This window comes from Aethalodelphis obliquidens, unplaced genomic scaffold (genome assembly GCF_003676395.1).
Source record: "Aethalodelphis obliquidens isolate GAN/ISIS:26980383/991018 unplaced genomic scaffold, ASM367639v1 scaffold6, whole genome shotgun sequence".
In the NCBI taxonomy this organism is placed as follows: domain Eukaryota; kingdom Metazoa; phylum Chordata; class Mammalia; order Artiodactyla; family Delphinidae; genus Aethalodelphis; species Aethalodelphis obliquidens.
This window is the reverse complement of record NW_020837950.1, coordinates 24,703,654-24,721,555: the sequence shown is the minus strand read 5'-3', so window position 1 is coordinate 24,721,555 and position 17,902 is coordinate 24,703,654.

The window sequence follows — 17,902 nt, the reverse complement described above, 5'->3', positions numbered from 1 at the left end:
TCAAGTGCAGGTTTGAAGCTGAGTTGCTGGCCTAACTGTGCTCCGGCTTGTGGGAAGGGAAAAAAGTCCAGGGCCTGTGACTTTTTTCTAAGCAAGTGAGAGGGAAGTGGTAGATATCCATTCTACTCATGTTCCCTCAATGAGAACTTAGAATCATGGTCACATACCACTGTAAAGAAGCCTGGGAAATAACAGAGGGGTCTTGTGACCATAAAGAAGAAAACAGATTTGGGGTGAGGGGAACAGCCAGCAACCTGACCCAAAGGCTTTTAAGTGATAAGATCAGATTTTCAAGTTCTTATAACTGAAAAAGGATCTTGCAAGTCATGTAGACCAAATTCTTCATATTACAGATGTGAAAACAAAACGAGATCAGGGCTCTCTTGCAGCAGTCAGTGTTGCTGCAAGACAAACCATCCCAAACTTAGTGATGTAAAACATGTCACTATGTTCACGGATTCCATGTTCGGGGATTCAGAAAGGGCACAGCAGGGCCAGCTTGTTCTCCTCTGTGATGCCTGGGGTCTCAGCTGGAGAGATTCAAAGGCAGAGTGACTCAACAGTGGGTCAGGAATCATCTGAAGGCTCATTCTTTTGCATGCCTGAGTCTTAGTCCTCTAAGACTAAGTCCTCTAGTCTTAGAGACTAAGACTGTTGACCAGAGCGCCTACATGTGATCTCTCTGTGTAGATTTTCTTTATCACAGTGCGGCAGCCTCAGGGTGGAGATTTCTCACATGGGGCTGTGGAGTTGCAAGGATGACTATTCCAGCAAATTTGGTGGAAATACAGTGACCACATCCACTGGCCGCAATGCCCATTGCACATGCAAAATGAATCACCTCTCTCCCAAGATGCACAAAGTCGTATCCCATTATTGCATCAGTTGTATAAGTCCAGAATCTCATCTTAAAAGTCATGAAAAGTCATGTCCAAGTGTGGATGATGCTCCTCAGGTACAGTTTTTAAGTTGATCTCCTTAAGTACCAATCCTCTTAAACTGTACATCTATGAACTAAAGAGATGAGTTGTCTCTCCCACATACAAGCAGCAGACAAGAGTAGGACAGGTGTTGTATAACTGCTGTCAACATTCCCATTCAAAAGTAGGGAAAACAGAAGGCATCAGTGGTCACTGGTCCATAACAATTCTGAAATCTGGGCTCATATCAGGACTTAGCTCTACTCTCTGGGTTTTTCTTCGTGGCTCTTGGTTCTGCCCTCTGAGTTATCTCTCCTTTTCCATAAGGAATGACTTGTGCATGAATTTGAATAGCCTTTCAGCCTGCTTCTTGTCCTTAAAAGATTGGGAGTCAAAAAAACCTCTCTTTATTTTATACTGTCTCTATTCCTTTCAGTCAAAGCTGCATAGTTTAAAAAAAACTTCATGGGTTTTTTGTATCAAATATATAATTTGTATGTGTGTATCAATATGTAATGTACTGCATTAGACAAAACCACATTTACAAATCTCTTTTAGTCAGGCCCTCTCTCTCGGGCCCTTGTGTGGCTATTGTGAGACAATACCCTCAAGATTCTTAGAAGTTATTTTTTAATGAAGAAGTTCTACAAGATACACAGTAAGATCCTTAGAAGGACTTTTATCTTCCTGGAAGAATCTCTGAGGTAGCACCTTAGATCTTTCTGAGATTTAAACAAAGGATCTTACAGCCACATCTTGAATCTATATTGTCCCAGAAGCCACTTCTTACTTTGAGATACTTTCTAGCTGAAGAGACTATTCTGGGACCTCTATATAGTCTCCAAATTACACTTGAAAACTTAAGAATTTATTCTTTAGCCTATCTCACTCCTCTCTCATTTTGTTATCATCAACTAGAAGAAGTCAGGCAGCACCCTCAGTACACTGCCTGGAAGTCAATTTACTAGATATACTTTTTACTTTATACATTATCACAGGGAACAGTTTTGCTGAAATTCTTCCACTACATAACAAGGATCTCCTTTCCTTCAGTTTCTGATAACATGTCCCTCATTTTCCTTTAAACCCTCATCAGTGCTCTCCTTGAGGCCCTTCCAGCTTGCCCTAACTGCCTTCACAAGGGGCTCCTGGGACCCATCTGCCACTGGGTCCCAAAGCTAATGCCACAGATTTTAGTTTTTTGTTACAGTAGCCCCCATTTCCAGATTCCAAATTTTCTGTTTCTATTGATGCCAATTCTATTCCTATTACTTCCAAATTTAGTGGCATAAAATACTATGCCAACAGATAATTTGAGTCAGGAATTCAGAAAGGGCATGGCAGGGATAGCTTGTCTCCTGCATGTCTGGAGCCCTAACTGGAAATACTTGAAGGTTGGGAGTTACTCCATGACTGGGAGTTTGTATCATCTGCAGACTTCTTCAACCATATGTCTGTCACCTGGGCTGGAAGAACTCAAAGACCAGGACTTTTTTTTTTTTTTTTTTTGCGGTACACGGGCCTCTCACTGTTGTGGCCTCTCCCGTTGCGGAGCACAGGCTCCGGACACGCAGGCTCAGCGGCCGTGGCTCACGGGCCCAGCCGCTCCGCGGCATGTGGGATCTTCCCAGACCGGGGCACGAACCCATGTCCCCTGCATCGGCAGGCGGACTCTCAACCACTGCGCCACCAGGGAAGCCCAAAGACCAGGACTTTTAACTGGAGGGCCCACGTGTGGCTACTGCACACTGCTTAGCTCCCTCACAGCATGGCAGCCTCAGGATAGTCAACTTCTTACATGGCAGCCTGGCTCCAGGTACAAATTCTCTGGTGAACAGGCAGGAGCTGCAGTGCCTTTTATGACACAGTTTCACAAGTCATGTATGGGCACTTCTGCCACATTCCATTGGTTATAAGGAAGTCACAGCCCATTTGGTTTCTAAAGGAAGGGACATAGACTCTTCCTCTTGATGGGAGAGTGTCAAGGACACACTGTAAAAGAGTACATGGGATGTGAGATTTTTGAGGCCATCTTTTGAAAATGTAATCTGCCATCCAGAAAGGTCATTCCTGATGCAGCAGAACTGAAACTCGGTTTTTAAGCCCAGACCCCCGTTCTTTTGCTGTACCGTGCTGATGAGTCAATAGCATTATTTGCATGAATGAAGGTCCTTATGTTATTTAAAAGAAAAGTTGAAACATAAGGCAAGACGCCAAATTCAGTTTCAACTGAACATTCTCTATATCACAAATGCAGCATAAATATATGTTTTCCACAGTTCTCACAGAGCAAACAGCTGCATTTATTTGGGTTCAAAAACATGGAAAAATTCCAAACTATAAGCAAAGGGAAGGAACTCGAGAAAACTACTCAAACTTCTATAAGTGTAAATCATCATAAAAGTAGTAGTAAGGTTGATTAAAGCAGGTGCTGAAACCTCCTAGTCTGAAGTGTTCCACTTATAAACAATCCCCTTCCCGTATAATGACGTCATTCTCTAGGTACCGCTTCTATATTTGGCTAAGCAGTCAAATGCCTGTTAAATTTTCTTGACCCAACCTCCCTGCCCGCCTCCCCCAACCTCATCCGTCCCCTGATCTCCAACACACAAGAACTCAGTCTCTCCTCCCTCCACATGCACACACTCACATACACAAACTTTCCTATATCCCCTTGGAGCCCTTTAGTATTCCTTAGATCCATTATAGAAAAGGTACATTTTCCATAGCTAAGACTTGGCTTGGACAAAAGTCAGGGCACATACACCTGTGGACATCCATGAGGTCTATTTTACTCTATGTGAATTTCTTCCTTTTGCCCCATGAATACAGATTTCATCTGGAAGAAGAATGGAACCAAAGATCCTCATAGAACCGCTCACCCCTTTCCCCCCTTGATCATATTCTATCTCTGGTCTGAGAAGCTGAACATGTCAGGAATGCATTCTTGCCTACGACTTATCATTAGCAAGAGAGCTCTTTGTAAGGATGCTGTTACATCTTTATGTCTTTGCACATAAACTTCTCTGCACAGAAGACCTTCTCTGAAAACTCAGTGCCAATTTGATTTGCAGTGAAAATCCCTACAGCTGTGGTAAGAAGGGAAACACCATTCAGTGCTTAATGTGTCTATAGCAACATGCTAGGTGTTTTTCTAGACATATGTGCCTTGGATGGTTTGGTATAAAAGAGATCAAGAGGTGTCCTGTGTGTAGATGGGGCAGATGCCCAGCAAGGAGGAGGTGATGGAAGAGAAGTGGGGAGGGGGCAGAATCAGGGGAGGTGGGCACAGACTGGTTTGGAAGGATGCCTAGGAATTCCAACAGAGTGGATGCTACGTGTAAAGAAAGGAGGCTTTGCCTTGACGTCCTGAATTTCTCTCCCTTTCTTTTTTTTTTTTTTTTTTTTTTTTTGCGGTATGTGGGCCTCTCACTGTTGTGGCCTCTCCCGTTGCGGAGCACAGGCTCTGGATGTGCAGGCTCAGCGGCCATGGCTCACGGGCCCAGCTGCTCCGCGGCATGTGGGATCTTCCCGGACCGGGGCACGAACCCGCGTCCCCTGCATCGGCAGGCGGACTCTCAACCACTGCGCCACCAGGAAAGCCCTCTCCCTTTCTTAATGAACTCCCTGACTCCTTATCACTGCCCGTGTGGGAACCTGACCAGTACTGAGCAACACAGAGCTCTCACCTCAGCTCTCACTGCTCTTATTCTCTTTCTCTGCTCCAATCACCCTTGACCAGGCACGCTCCCACCTCAGCGCCTTGGCATTTTTGTTCCTCCTGCTCTGAATGCTCTTCCAAAACTGTGAGAGAATAAATTGCTGTGGTTTTCAGTCCCCCAGTTAGTGGTACTTTGTTGTGGCAGCCCCAGAAAACTCATACAGATGCGCCATGGTCTTCACAGAATAGAGATGTTTTCCTGTCATTCCCTAATGTGTCTGGGAGCTGAACTGAGTCTAGAAGGCAAGGAAGGCAAAGAACAAGAGGAATAGGTTGCTCTACACATAGCAGCCTGGGCAGCAAACACCCTTTTTTAAAATTGGAATATAGTTGACTTACAATGTTGTGTTAGTTTCAGGTGTACAGCAAAGTGAATCAGTTATACATACACCTATATCCACTTTTTTTTAGATTCTTTTCCCATACAGGCCATTACAGAGTATTGAGTGGAGTTCCCTGTGCTATACAGTAGGTCCTTATTAGTTATCTATTTTATATATAGTAGTGTATATATGTCAATCCCAATCTCCCAATTTATCCCTCCCCCCTCTTCCCCCCTGGTAACCATAGGTTTGTCTTCTACATCTGTAACTCTATTTCAGCAGACACCCTTTTGTTAGGTGACATGTGTGGTCAACGGAAATGATCTTGAATTATTGCTAAGCTTCATCTTCCAGGTAGCTACAGTGTCATGCACTTAGCTGGTCTGCCTGCCTAATTTAAATGAATAAGCACCCTTATTAGCATAGCGCTCTTTGGTGCTTTTTTGAAAGGCTGATGGTGGAGGAAACCAGTCTCAACAGCAGTGGTTTTCAGTCCCATCAGACGTGAAGATGTTTGGTCCCATTCAGACCTGACCTGAGTGTGCCGTTTTGTGACCTCTGTGTTCTCCAAATGGATTGCCAAGCAGCCCTGCTCTGCTGATGCTCAAAAGCAGTCCAGAATCTGCTGCACTTTTTTTCATGTGGGCTCCCAGGGAGCGGAAATCGGCCCGCGGCAGTTCATGAATGATGATCTCAAGGATTCTTCTTAGAGTGAGACGGAAAGATTTCTGGATAGATTAGGAAATTTTACAGAATCTCTTCTCCCTCCTAATCATTAGCCCCACCACTACTATCATTTCCATAATCATCTTTATAATTATTTGAAGTGGAAAGGAAGCAGGGTACCTGCTTAATGAAAAACAAATGGGGAAAAAATAGAAACTGTGAAGATAGGTGCTTGAGTAGCCTCTCTCAGAAATGCACGTGATCGTATGCGATTAGTGAGAATTACAGGGCATTCTTGGACCCCAAGAAACTTTTCCAACTGAAACTTGCTCTCTCGTCTTCTTACACCCTTCAGCGCAGTCAAACTGAATCTCTGACTTCCTACCATAAAGACCCCCTGATCACCTACCTCTGTGACCCTGCTTCTGCTTCGCCTGTAGTATTCCACTCCCATTACAGACTCCTCCATCTGCCTCCTCTTCTGAAAGCCCAAAAGGCCCTGTCTGAACCTCTCTTGGAGCTTTTGTCATTGTATGCCATAGATATTGATAGATAGATAGATGGATACATAGATAGATAGGCAGATAGAGCTAGCTAGCTAGATAGATAGATAGAAGATAGATAGATATAGATATAGTTTTTTCCTTCTACAAGATTATTGACTCCTTGAAAGACATTCGTTGCATTCTTCTCTGCAAAGATTATTAACTCCTTGAAAGACATTCTTTGCATTCTTCTCCCTTGCCCGAGCCATCAAGCGTGTGCTTTGAACAGCGTAGGTGTTCCATAAATGTCTGTTGAAAGAATGAGGAACCAGAAGTTTACTAACTCATTCTTTTAATAGACATAAGTCAAGAGGAAAGGGCTTGGGGGGAGCAATGCCAGCTGTAGCAGAGCCTGCTATTATTCCCCAAACATCTTTCCTCTCCTTCCTGGACACACAGGTCAGTGACATTTACCTGCCTATTTTGCAGTTAGAAGAAACCCGATTACTAAGTTCTGGTCAGTGTAACGTGAGCAGAAATGCTGTGTACCACTTCAAGGCGTGGCCCACTAAACCTCCACGTATGACCCTCCGTTCTCTTTCCCCTTCTGCCAGCTTGATACAGATGAGCACAGTGACCTCGGAAACCAGCTTGTTGATCCCAAAGCCACAATTTAGAAGGAGCCTGGGTTCTTGAATCGTTACGTGGAGAGAAGTCCCCCTACCAGTCAGGAACACCGCTTTGGGATTTTGTGTAAGAAATAAATGTCTACCGTATTTGAGCCATTACTCAGTTTGGGGTTTATTTGTTATAGTAGCTAGGATTACCTTAACCAATATAATAGGTTTTAGTGTTTCTAGAAAAAAAAACATGATTCTTGGTGGTACTTAAGCAACTTGGTTTCCCACTTTGGGCACAAATATGTCCCCTTTTAAGTTTGGTTGTGGAGGGAGGTATTTAAAGACCACTCCATTTCCAGACACGTGCTCACTCAGCAATGCTCCTACCCAATGAAGCGAAGCATGACAGTTTGGGGTCACTCTTCCTAGAAGCTGTCATACTGAGATGTTGTCCCAGTTTGGATAGCAAACGCAAAGAGGGTTCCTTCTACTGTGGACAGGGAGAGTTTATGGAGATGGGTGAGGAATCATGATAAAAAATTTCTGTCTTAGGTCTTCCCTGGTGGTGCAGTGGCTGAGAGTCCGCCTGCCGATGCAGGGGACACGGGTTCGTGCCCCGGTCCGGGAAGATCCCACATGCCGTGGAGCGGCTGGGTCCGTGAGCCATGGCCACTGAGCCTGCGCGTCCGGAGCCTGTGCTCTGCAACGGGAGAGGCTACAACAGTGAGAGACCCGCAAAAAAAAAAAAAAAAAAAAAAAAAAAAAAATCCATCTTAGAGATCATAAGACCCAATTCTTTTTGGTATTGACTTACAGAACAAATGTCTAGTATTTGGGAAAGGGAGGAACCTCTGGCCCAAGCAGGTACCACCTGAAACTATTGGACTTCATGAAAGCCTCTTGCTCTTCAAAGAGCTCTCTCTGCTACTATCTGCCCAATGTAATTATCCCAGGAAACAGACTTCATTGTTCCCTGTTGCCTTATGGATTAAAGTCTGAACTCTTTAGCCTGGAATTTAAGGCCCTCCATGATCTGACCCCAGTTTTTCTTTCCAGTCAAACAAATATTTGTCCAATAAGCTGGACTTTGCCCTGTTTCCATTATTTTTCTTGGGCTCAGCGCCATCATATATGTATGACGTTATGTGTATAAGGTTATATGCATAAGGTTAATAAACATTTATATCTATTATATAAGGATATATATACGTATGTATAAAACCTTAGTCAAGACAGATTAGGTTGCACTAGAGTGACAAGCTAAGCACCAAGTCCCAATGGCTTAGCACATAAAAGGTTTTTATTTTGCTCGTGCTGCACGTCCATTACGGGGGCTGAGTATGAGTGTTTGGGTTGGGGGAGGCATCCCTACTCCCCACCAGCCCTCAGGCACCAGGCAGATGGCCTTTCCACCATTTATAGCTGCAGCGTCTGGGATGGGTGGCCTTCTCTTTCACTGCAGCAGGAGAGGAGGGACCAAATAAGCCCAGCATTTTCACACATATCTCGACTTCTCATGTGACCCTGACCAAAGAGCGGGAAAGTAGGTAAAGCAAATGTAATACTGAGTGAACATTAATGTCTTTGCCATTCTTCCAGGAAGCCTCCCTGGTTCCCTCCATCTGCAAACAACGTCTCCTGCCTCTGAATTCTGAGAGCACTGTACGTGTCCCTTTCTTGTAATAAGTATTTTCTACATTGTATGGATACTCACACACATACCCACATCCATATCTATATCTATATAAAATAGAAATCACGACTACATGTCAGACACTCTCCTCTTGACATTTCTTAACTCATTTAAATCCCCATAATAAACCTATGAGGTAGCTACTCTTACTCTCTCTGATTTACAAGTAAGGAAACTAAAGCACAGAAAGACTAAGTATTCTAACAGAATTCTAGCCCAGCCAGTTTACTTCAACATGTCTACTTTTAGTAGTTCCACTTTCTGCATTGCTGGATTGCTTCTAAGGTTATCAGGAAGCATCTTAGGAGATGCAGTTGTTTCTCCTTAAACAGCTACAGGTTTTCAAGAAGATAGAAGGGGGTCTTTGGGGACATCTAGGGGACAGCAAGACAGAAGGCAGAAGAAGTTAAGGTAAGACACTCAGGAAAGACTCGAGCCACTTTATTTATGTTGTGTTTGATTTTGTGCTTAAGAGATTGTTACATAGCTGCAGGGAGGGTGGCTCCTCAGTCTATGTGGTCCTCATTTGAGCCCCCAAACCCCGTAAATAAATCTGCATCCCCAGAGGGGACTTTCCTTTGCTTAAATGTGGATTCCCGGTAAACTGTAATCCCCTTCCACTGGCTGTGAACTGTCTACAAACTAAATTTAGAAAAATTAAATTACAGCCAAGCAATGTGGCTCCCCAAATGAAATGTACAGGGCAGAGTACCTGAAAACACGGGGGAAAATGTTCATCAGAGGGAAGTGGCAGGGACCCTCGATCAATCTCACACGTCTACAATCAGAAAGGCAAAGATCTTGTTCATTTAGAAAGAAATAGGGTTGTGCGAACCAATTTAGAAGCATCAGAGCAATGAGCTGGGAGAAGAGCCTCATTCTAATTATGACTCTGTGTTCCAACCAGGCATGAAAGAAATCACAGTAAAACCTATTCCAGAGGAAGGCATTCCCCAATGAGACAGCGTACGATGTCATGCCCGGTGAGGGCCGGTGAGTCAGGGAGGAAAATCGCTAGAAAAGGATCTTCAGTGACTAACAGAGAGGGACTGTTCTCATGTTTTGATGGAAAAATTGGTGGGATCTCAGGAATTAGTAAGGAACTATCAGCCCCTGCTCGGATATTTTATCCTGTAAGTGGGGACTTGTATGTATTTAAATGGGAGGGGTTGGTGGCACCAGAAGTCTATCCTGGGAAAATAGGGGACTAAGTGGTACTTTGTCATTAAACCACCCACGGGTTTGTTCTGCACTATCCAGTGAATGGTATTAATGCCCAAGTCATCTTCAAATGCACTGCAGACTATTTAATGTCTCTTCTGGACTAAAAAAAATTCCTGATATTTTAATAGTAACCTGATAGAGATCTCTGGTTTAAAAGGCAAATGTCATTGGCTGTAGGGATTTAAAAGAAAATGTTTCCATGAAGATGGATATAATTTTGGGGGAAAAGGAAGGCTGATGTATCAGCGTTCTGTGTCCATCTCAGGCTGTCAATAACCAGTGTTGTGGTTGGACCAGCCCTTGTGGTTCTTATTATAATTGCAAGATGCTCTTCAGCAATAACCATCAGGAAACTGAAAAAATAAAGATTTATTACTTACAGGACCTAGGAAGTATACAGTACAGCTGGGGCCACACAGTGAGGTCTGGGGTAAAGAGAGAAAGAGAGAGAGAGAGAAAGCGAGCGTTGGCCTGGGGTTCTGACTCTTTACTGGGGTCAACGGTGGTGGCCTAGGGTTTTGAAGACTCACTCTTTATTGGTGAATCTAAAACATAAGCATGGGAATTTAGAGCATGGGAAGAGAAGAAAAACAAGCGGCCCAAATGGTCAGTTATGAAAACCAGTCAAGATCTCTAAAGCAAAGGAACCTCAGTGGGGGGAGGTGGCCTACCTCTCTATCAAGTCCATGGCTGGCAATGTGTTATTGGAGGTCACGTCTTAGAAGTGGTCACCTCTTTGAAGTGGATGCCTCGGCAGTCAAAGCTTAAGTCAGGCAGTCGCAATACAAAAAAGAAAAAAAAAACCACCAGCTGTCAGGGTTATCACTACAGTCAGGTTCTTGGTATATTCATTTATTCAACAAATATTTGTTGAGTCCTGAAATAGACCAGGGATTGTTCCAAGCACCGGGAATACTGTGGTGAACAAAAAAACACAAAGCCCTTTTCCTCATAGAGTTTATATTCTGAGGGAGAGCCTGATAATAAACAACAGACAGATAAAGTAATAATTGTGTAATTTCTTACTGAAATAATTGCTATGAAGAAGACAAGCAGTGCAGTGTCTCAGTCTGTTCAGGCTACTATAACAAAATACATAAACATATGGTATAACAAAATACTGTAGACTGTGCAGCTTATAAATAACACAGTTTATTTCTCATAGTTCTGGAGGTTGGGAAGTCCAAGATCAAGGTGCTGGCAGATTTAGTGTCTGGTGAGAGCCCACTTCCTGGTCCATAGATGGCCATCTTCTCCCTGTGTCCTTATATGGTGGAAAGGGAACAAAAGAACTCTCTGGGGTCTCTTTTATAAGAGCTCTAATCCCATTCATGAGAACTCTGCCCTCATGACCTAATCACCTTCCAAAAGCCCCACCTCCTAATACCATCACACTGGGGAAGAGGTTTCAACATATGAATTTGGGGAGGACAAACTCAATCTATCACAGAGTGAGGAATTAGAAAGTGTTTCAGTTATCTATCGCTTTGGAACAAAATATCCCAATATTTACTGGCTTTAAACAATGACTTATTATGTTTCATGGTTCTGTGGGTCAGAAATTTGGGAAGGGCTCAGGTGGCTGGTTTTTCTGCTCCACGTAGCATCAGCTGGAGTCAATCACTTGGTCATATTCAGCTGGCAGTGGACTAGGCTGAAAGGTCCAAGAATGTATTCCTACATTTGTTGCCTAGATGCTCCTCTATGTGTGCTGTCTCTCTACACGGTATTCAGGAGGCCAATTTGATCTTCTTTACAGCATGGCAGCTTGTTTTTTCCTCTGAGAAAACAAAAGTGGAAGCTTCCAGGTCTCTTAAAGGCTAGTCCTGGAACGGGCACTCTGCCACCTTTTCTGTGTTTCATTGGTCAAAGCAAGTCACAAGACCAGCCCAGACTCAAGGGTAGACTTTACCTTCTGATGGGCAGGGTCTATGGCAGCCATCGCTGGAAACTGCCTAGTACCGAAATTGACTGGAGTTGGGGGACCAGGCTGTTTTAGTTAAAATGATCTTAGGAAACGACATTTGAACGAAGACCTGAATGAAGAGAGAGGCTGAGCCATGGCAAAGAAGGGGGCGGGGTGGTGTGCTCTAGACAGAGGGAACCATGAGGACAAAGGCCTTTGGATGGGATACACTCAATGTGTTTGGGAATTAATAAAAAGGTCAAAGAGGTCAAAGATGCAGGGAAAGTAGCTAAAGAAGACTGAGCAATAGGTTAAGTAGGCAATTGAAGGAGACAGAGATGCAGTCAGATTACCAGGGGCTTTGAAGGTCATGGCTGGGTCTTTATATTTTGTTCCAAATATAATGAGAAGTTCTCATAGAAGAGTAACATGAAATGGTGTATGTATTAGAAGGATCACACCGGCTGCTGTGTGGAAAATGGGCTAGAGGAAAGGAGTAGAGGTGGAAGGAGGGAGACCAGCAGGGAGCCTTCCTCAGTCATCCAGGAGAGATGATGGTGGCTGAGAGTAGAGTAGAAGTGATGGAGGTGTCAGATTCTGGGTATGTTTTCAAGTTAGGCCCATCAAGGCTTGTGACAGATTGGATATAGAACCGAGACAAAGGGCAGAATTAAGGTTGATTTCAAAATTTTTGACCTGAATAGCTGTGTTAATCATGGCGCCATTTACTGGAATAGAAAAGACATAAGAGGAGCAGGTTTGGGGTAAGGGGTAGTAAGCATAAAGAGTTCTGTTTTAGACATTTTAAGTTCAAGGTGATTATTAGAAATCAAAATATAGATTTTAGTTAAGTAGTGGACACATGACTCTAGAATTCAGAGGACAGGGGGAACTGAAGACATAGATCTGGGAGTCATCAATGTACACCTGGCACTTAAAGCCATAAAATTGAATGGGACCTGGGATTCTCAACCTTCAGAGGTCAGGAAGCGGGGGAGGGGAGGGCCATCAAAGAAACAGAAAAGAGGTGACCAGTGAAGGAGAAGGAACAAGAAAGAGAGTGATGCCCAGGGGCCAGGGAAAGAGGGTGTTTCGAGAATAAGGCAGTGCTCACCCAAGTTGTTGATGATGGTCAAGTAAGATGAGAACTGAGATTCACTTATTGGCTTTGGCCAGTGCAGAACTCTTGAGTAACCTTGACAAGAGCAAGTTCAGTGGAGTAGTGGGGAAAGAACTGACGAGAAAGTAGAGGCAGCTAATATAGACAACCTTTTCAAAGACTTTTGCTTAAAAGGGCAGGAGAGAAATGGGTCAGTAGGGGGTGTGGATGAGCAAGGTTTTAATTTTTTTTAAGATGGGCAATATTAGAGCATGTTTTTACACTGATGGGAATGTACATCATTGATGGGGAGAAATTTATATTGCAGGGAAAGGAGAAGATACTTGCAGAAACCAAATCTTTGAATAGGTAAGAGGTATGGGATCCAGTGCCCAAGAGGAAGGTTTGGCTAGAAACAGAAGAGTAGGCAGATGCAGACGCAGATGCAAATGGCTTGGTTGAGATAGTGGTTAAATTACAAGACAGTTCTTCTCTAGCTGATTTGGTTTCTCAGTGAAAGGAGAAAGAAGGCCATCAACTAAGGGTTAGGTAGAGATGTTACAGATTCATGGAGAGAGGAAAATGCCTTAAAAGTAGAGTGAAAGAATTTATTGATTGGAGAATGGGATAGGATTCTGGGCCCATATGAGGTATGTGGTCATAAATTAAAAAAATACGGTTGTGTATTTTTCTCTAGCTACCTGTACCTGCTAAGGTGCATATATGAAGTAAATGGAGAATTGGGTTAATTCAGGGGGTTGCTTTTTGCCACATGAGTAAAAGGGAGGGAATAAGATGCTTTTTTTTTTTTTCCAAAAATGACTGAGAGTTTAAAAAATTTATTCAACATGCACGTATATAGTAACTCCTATGTGCCAGACACTATTCTAAGTGCTAAACTGTAACCCATTTGATCTTTATAACAACCCTATGACAAAGATACTATTATTTCTCCCCATTTTATAGATGATGAACTGAGGCACAGAGGATTAAGGAACTTGTCTAAGGGCATACAGCTGGTAAGTGACAGGGCCAGGATTTGAACTTGGCAGTCTGCCCCTGAGCCTGTGCTGCTCACCACTGTGATGTTTCTCTAGAGGAATTGTACAAGAGAGGGGCAATAGGGACGGGTCAGGAAGGAAGCAGAGACACAAGGCAAGAGATGGGCACTGAAGAGTTTGTAGGGCCAATGGAAATGAAGGTTTTGGTTGGAGTGAGGATGATAGAGGGTGAGCTGGAAAGATGGAAGGAGGTAATCAGAGAGTGGGCATTGGAGATTTAGAGATAGAGATTCTTGAAATAGAGATTTTGGAGGTAGAGTTATTGATCATGTCAAGATCTGCAACATGATTCTGGGAATGGGTAGCTGAGATGGGATGAGAAAAAAGATGACTGGAAGATAGAACTGAGAGGCCAGAGTGTTGGGTGAGCTATCTACATTAGTACCAAAGCCTCTGAGAATGCTGACAAGTAGTGGTAGAGAGAAAATACAAGGAACCAAGCTAGTTGAACTCTTCACTGCATGAGAAGGTATGCCTTGGAGGCTGGTAGAAAGTGCAATAGCAAAGTAGTGGGTAGATGTGCTTCCAGTGAGTAAAAAGCTTTTCAGGAGAGGGAGGCAAGGTAGGATGGGAAGTAGTAGTCTAGAAGGAGAAGTGAGGAGATACCCCATGCCTCCAGAAGAAAGCCAGTGGTTACGGCAGAGGGCTTCAGGGAAACCACATTCTCTGGGAAAGGCAGCCTTTCATAAGGGAAGAGGTTAAGGATAGTGGGGTTTTGCTGCTGATCACGCGTGAGTTTGAGAGGCATGCTGGGAGAACCTGGAGGTTGGGAAAGGTTGGCAGCTTGAGTCACATCAGGAAATACCCAGAGCTGTATGGGAATTAGATCATTGAGGGATGGCCTGGGAGGCTGGAACTCTTTTGCGGTGTCTGAGGTAATGAGATGGGTCCTGGTGGTCTCCTGGGGGGTAAAGGATAATCAGATTTAATTTCAGGCTCTTTCTGGGGCTTGGTCTCTGAGGCCATTTTTGGTGTGGGGTGGGCAGTGCTCATAGCAGAGGAGTGCTGAGTCTCAACAAGGGCACAGGTGGACTCTTTTCAGTCCCATTATCGTGGTGCCAAAGCCGAGGGGAGGAGCCTTAGAAGGCCAGAAGAAACAGACCTTGACTAAATAAAGCAAAGGTGAACTTACTGGAGGGATATCAAGAGACCCTCAGAACTGACAAAAATCTAGAGAGCCTGGCTGGGAGATGGGCAGGAATAAATAGAAGCCTGGATTGATGGACATGGGGTGCTGTGGTATCAGTTTTGTAGCAGGAACACTCTAATGGACACATCATGGTTGCCATGAATGTTCTCTCAGCATCATTCATGTATAAAGGCGCTCAAGACTCAAAGCTCTGGGAGAGTAACCTATTGATCAAATTTAGATCAGAGGCTCTATTGGTCTGGATCGACTAGGCCATGCTACGATAACATATCAAAACCCCATATCTCAGGGGCTTAACTAACAATGACTTATTTCTTTTTCAGTCTTTGGAAGTAAGCGGGAAGCTCTGCTCTATTTGGTCATCAGAGATTCAGGCTGATAGGGGTTGTACTGGTCACACTGCCTCAATATATGTCTTCAGAGCTTGCTGCAGAAGAGGAAGGAAAAAGCTGGAGGGGCACACACTGGCTTCTCAACGCTCTAGCCTGGAAATGACACACATCCCTTCTGCTCACACCTTTTGGCCAGAATTAGTCATGTGACTCTGCTTAACTGGAAGGGGGCAGGGACATCTGGAGGCACACCTGGCATTCAGCGCGTAGTAAATGTCCCTGCCGACAGGCTGTTCCGGAGCAGGAAGGAGGAGGTTAGCACTACAGCCAAGGTCTTCAAACCCCAAATTCACACTCTTTCCTAAATACTACACTGCCTCCTTAAGGATTATAGGTCTGTGTGTGGGTGGGGTTAGGGGACGTGATGTGTAAAGGGGGGTATTTTTACATTTTTGTATGTACCTTCTTATTCCTTTCCAAAAATACTTAACACAGTGTTGGAGCACAGAGAATATGCTTGAAATTTCTTTTTGACTGATAGATTGACTGATAAGTAGCATAAAAGTTTAATCACAGGGAAATAGCCAAGACCTCCACATCACATAAATTCAATTCAGCCAACCCCTGAGAATGAGTCTATACCACACATCAATTACTGGCATTAAAGAGAAACGATAGAGAGCCCTAATCAGAGGAATAAGAGTTCAGAAATCTTAAGAGAGAATATTATTTCTTTTTCTTTTGGTTATTAAGAAAAGCCTTCATTTCTTTGGAAGAAAGAAGCAACATTAAGGACTAAAAATATAGTTTCAACAAATGAAATCGGTTGCCAAGGTCAAAGGACCATCCTTTGACTTTAATAAACAAATTTTTGAGAGCTTTTATGTGATGACTTTCGTTTTCTGCCATATATGACTTGAGTGGATGATGATAATGATGGCTATGAAGGCGGTTATTTTTGGTAAGTGTAAATACACAGTAGCTTACAACCATTGGCAATGTTGTCAGAGTTCAAGTGCAGGTCTACTCGTGACTCAAAGTCAAGCCCCACATTCCTACTCCCCTGCTACCCTACTACCTCATTCTCTTTCCCATCAGACGCTCCCTTCTCCTTAAAATGATAAATTTCCATGTGTTTTCTGTGTGGATGAATGCTGAATTTGGGAGATGCATGTGCAGCTCCTTCCAGGACAATGGTCCTTACACTTTTAGAGGGCTCTTCTAATCCCCTGGAGGTCTTGTTTAAACACAGATTCCTGGGCTCCACTCAGAAAGTTGATGACTCAGTAGGTCTAGAGTGGGGCCTGAGAATTTGCATTTCTGAGAATTTGCACTTCCCAGATCTTCAGAGTTGAAGAGTGTGTCCAATCACCGCCCCCACTCCCAACTCATAGCCACCCAGAATTTCAGAAAGTGACCTTATTTGGAAGTAGGGTCTTTGCAAGTGTAATAATTAGTTATAATGATGTCCTACTAGATTAGGCTGGGACCTAAATCCAATATGACTGGTGTCCTTGTAAAAGGAGAAGGGACACAGAGACACACAGGGAGAAAGCCATGTGATGGTGAAGGCAGAGATCGAAGTGATATCTGCAAGCCAAGGAACACCAAGGACAGCCAGCAACCACCAGAAACTAGGAAGAGACACGGAAGGATTTTTTCCTTAGAGGCTTCAGAGGGGACATGGTTCTGCCGAAACCTTGATTTCAGACTTGAGCTTCCAGAACCGTAAGAGAATAACCCTCTGTTCTTTAAGCCACCTCAGTTTGTGGTAATTTGTTACAGCAGCCCTGGGAAACTGACACACCAAGTAGTGCTGATGCTGTTGGTCTGGGGATCACAACTTGAGAATTATTGTTCTAGGCAAAAACGAAGGAAGGCCAAGTCCCCTTCCAAAGGAAAGTATAGAAGAATTTGAATGATAAAATATTTTTGAGAAAAGGGAAGTTCTAACCTGTTTTCTTTTGGGTTCTGTGCTGTTTTGGGGTTGCCCCAAAACACCTTACATTTCTTTTGCGGAACTGTCACTGAAAAGGTCATTCTAGGAGGCTTTACTCTGAAGCTGGGTCCTTTTTGTCCCTGACCTAATACAGTTAGAGCTTGGCACATGATCTGTGCTTGGCCAATCACACTCTTTTCTTGGACTTTGGATTGTAAACAAGAGATGCAGGCACAATCATACAGCATTAGTTCCCAGCCCAGTGACCAGGCAGCTCTATGAGATGGTGTCATGGTTTTGTTGCCTGGTTCTCCAGATGAATCCTGCCCATTTTTAGGCTAGTTCTCCAGCCTCCTGGAGATTCTGTGAGTCCCCAGTATCCTTCCAGTAAATCCCTTTCAGTTAAATTACCAAGTCAGTTTCTGTTGCTTGCAACCAAAGAACCTAAACTAATACAGAGTATCTGTTGTCTTCATATGTGCCCTTGAAGGTTCTACATTAGCTGAGTTGAAGAGAAATGAGGACTTGATTTTTTACTTCAAATTTCCTATCATTCAAACGTAACACTTTTTCAATTAAAAAATCTTGGGGTTGGGGCTTCCCTGGTGGCACAGTGGTTGAGAGTCCGCCTGCCTATGCAGGGGACACGGGTTCGTGCCCCGGTCCGTGAAGATCCCACATGCTGTGGAGCGACTGGGCCCATGAGCCATGGCCGCTGAGCCTGCGCGTCCAGAGCCTGTGCTCTGCAACGGGAGAGGCCGCG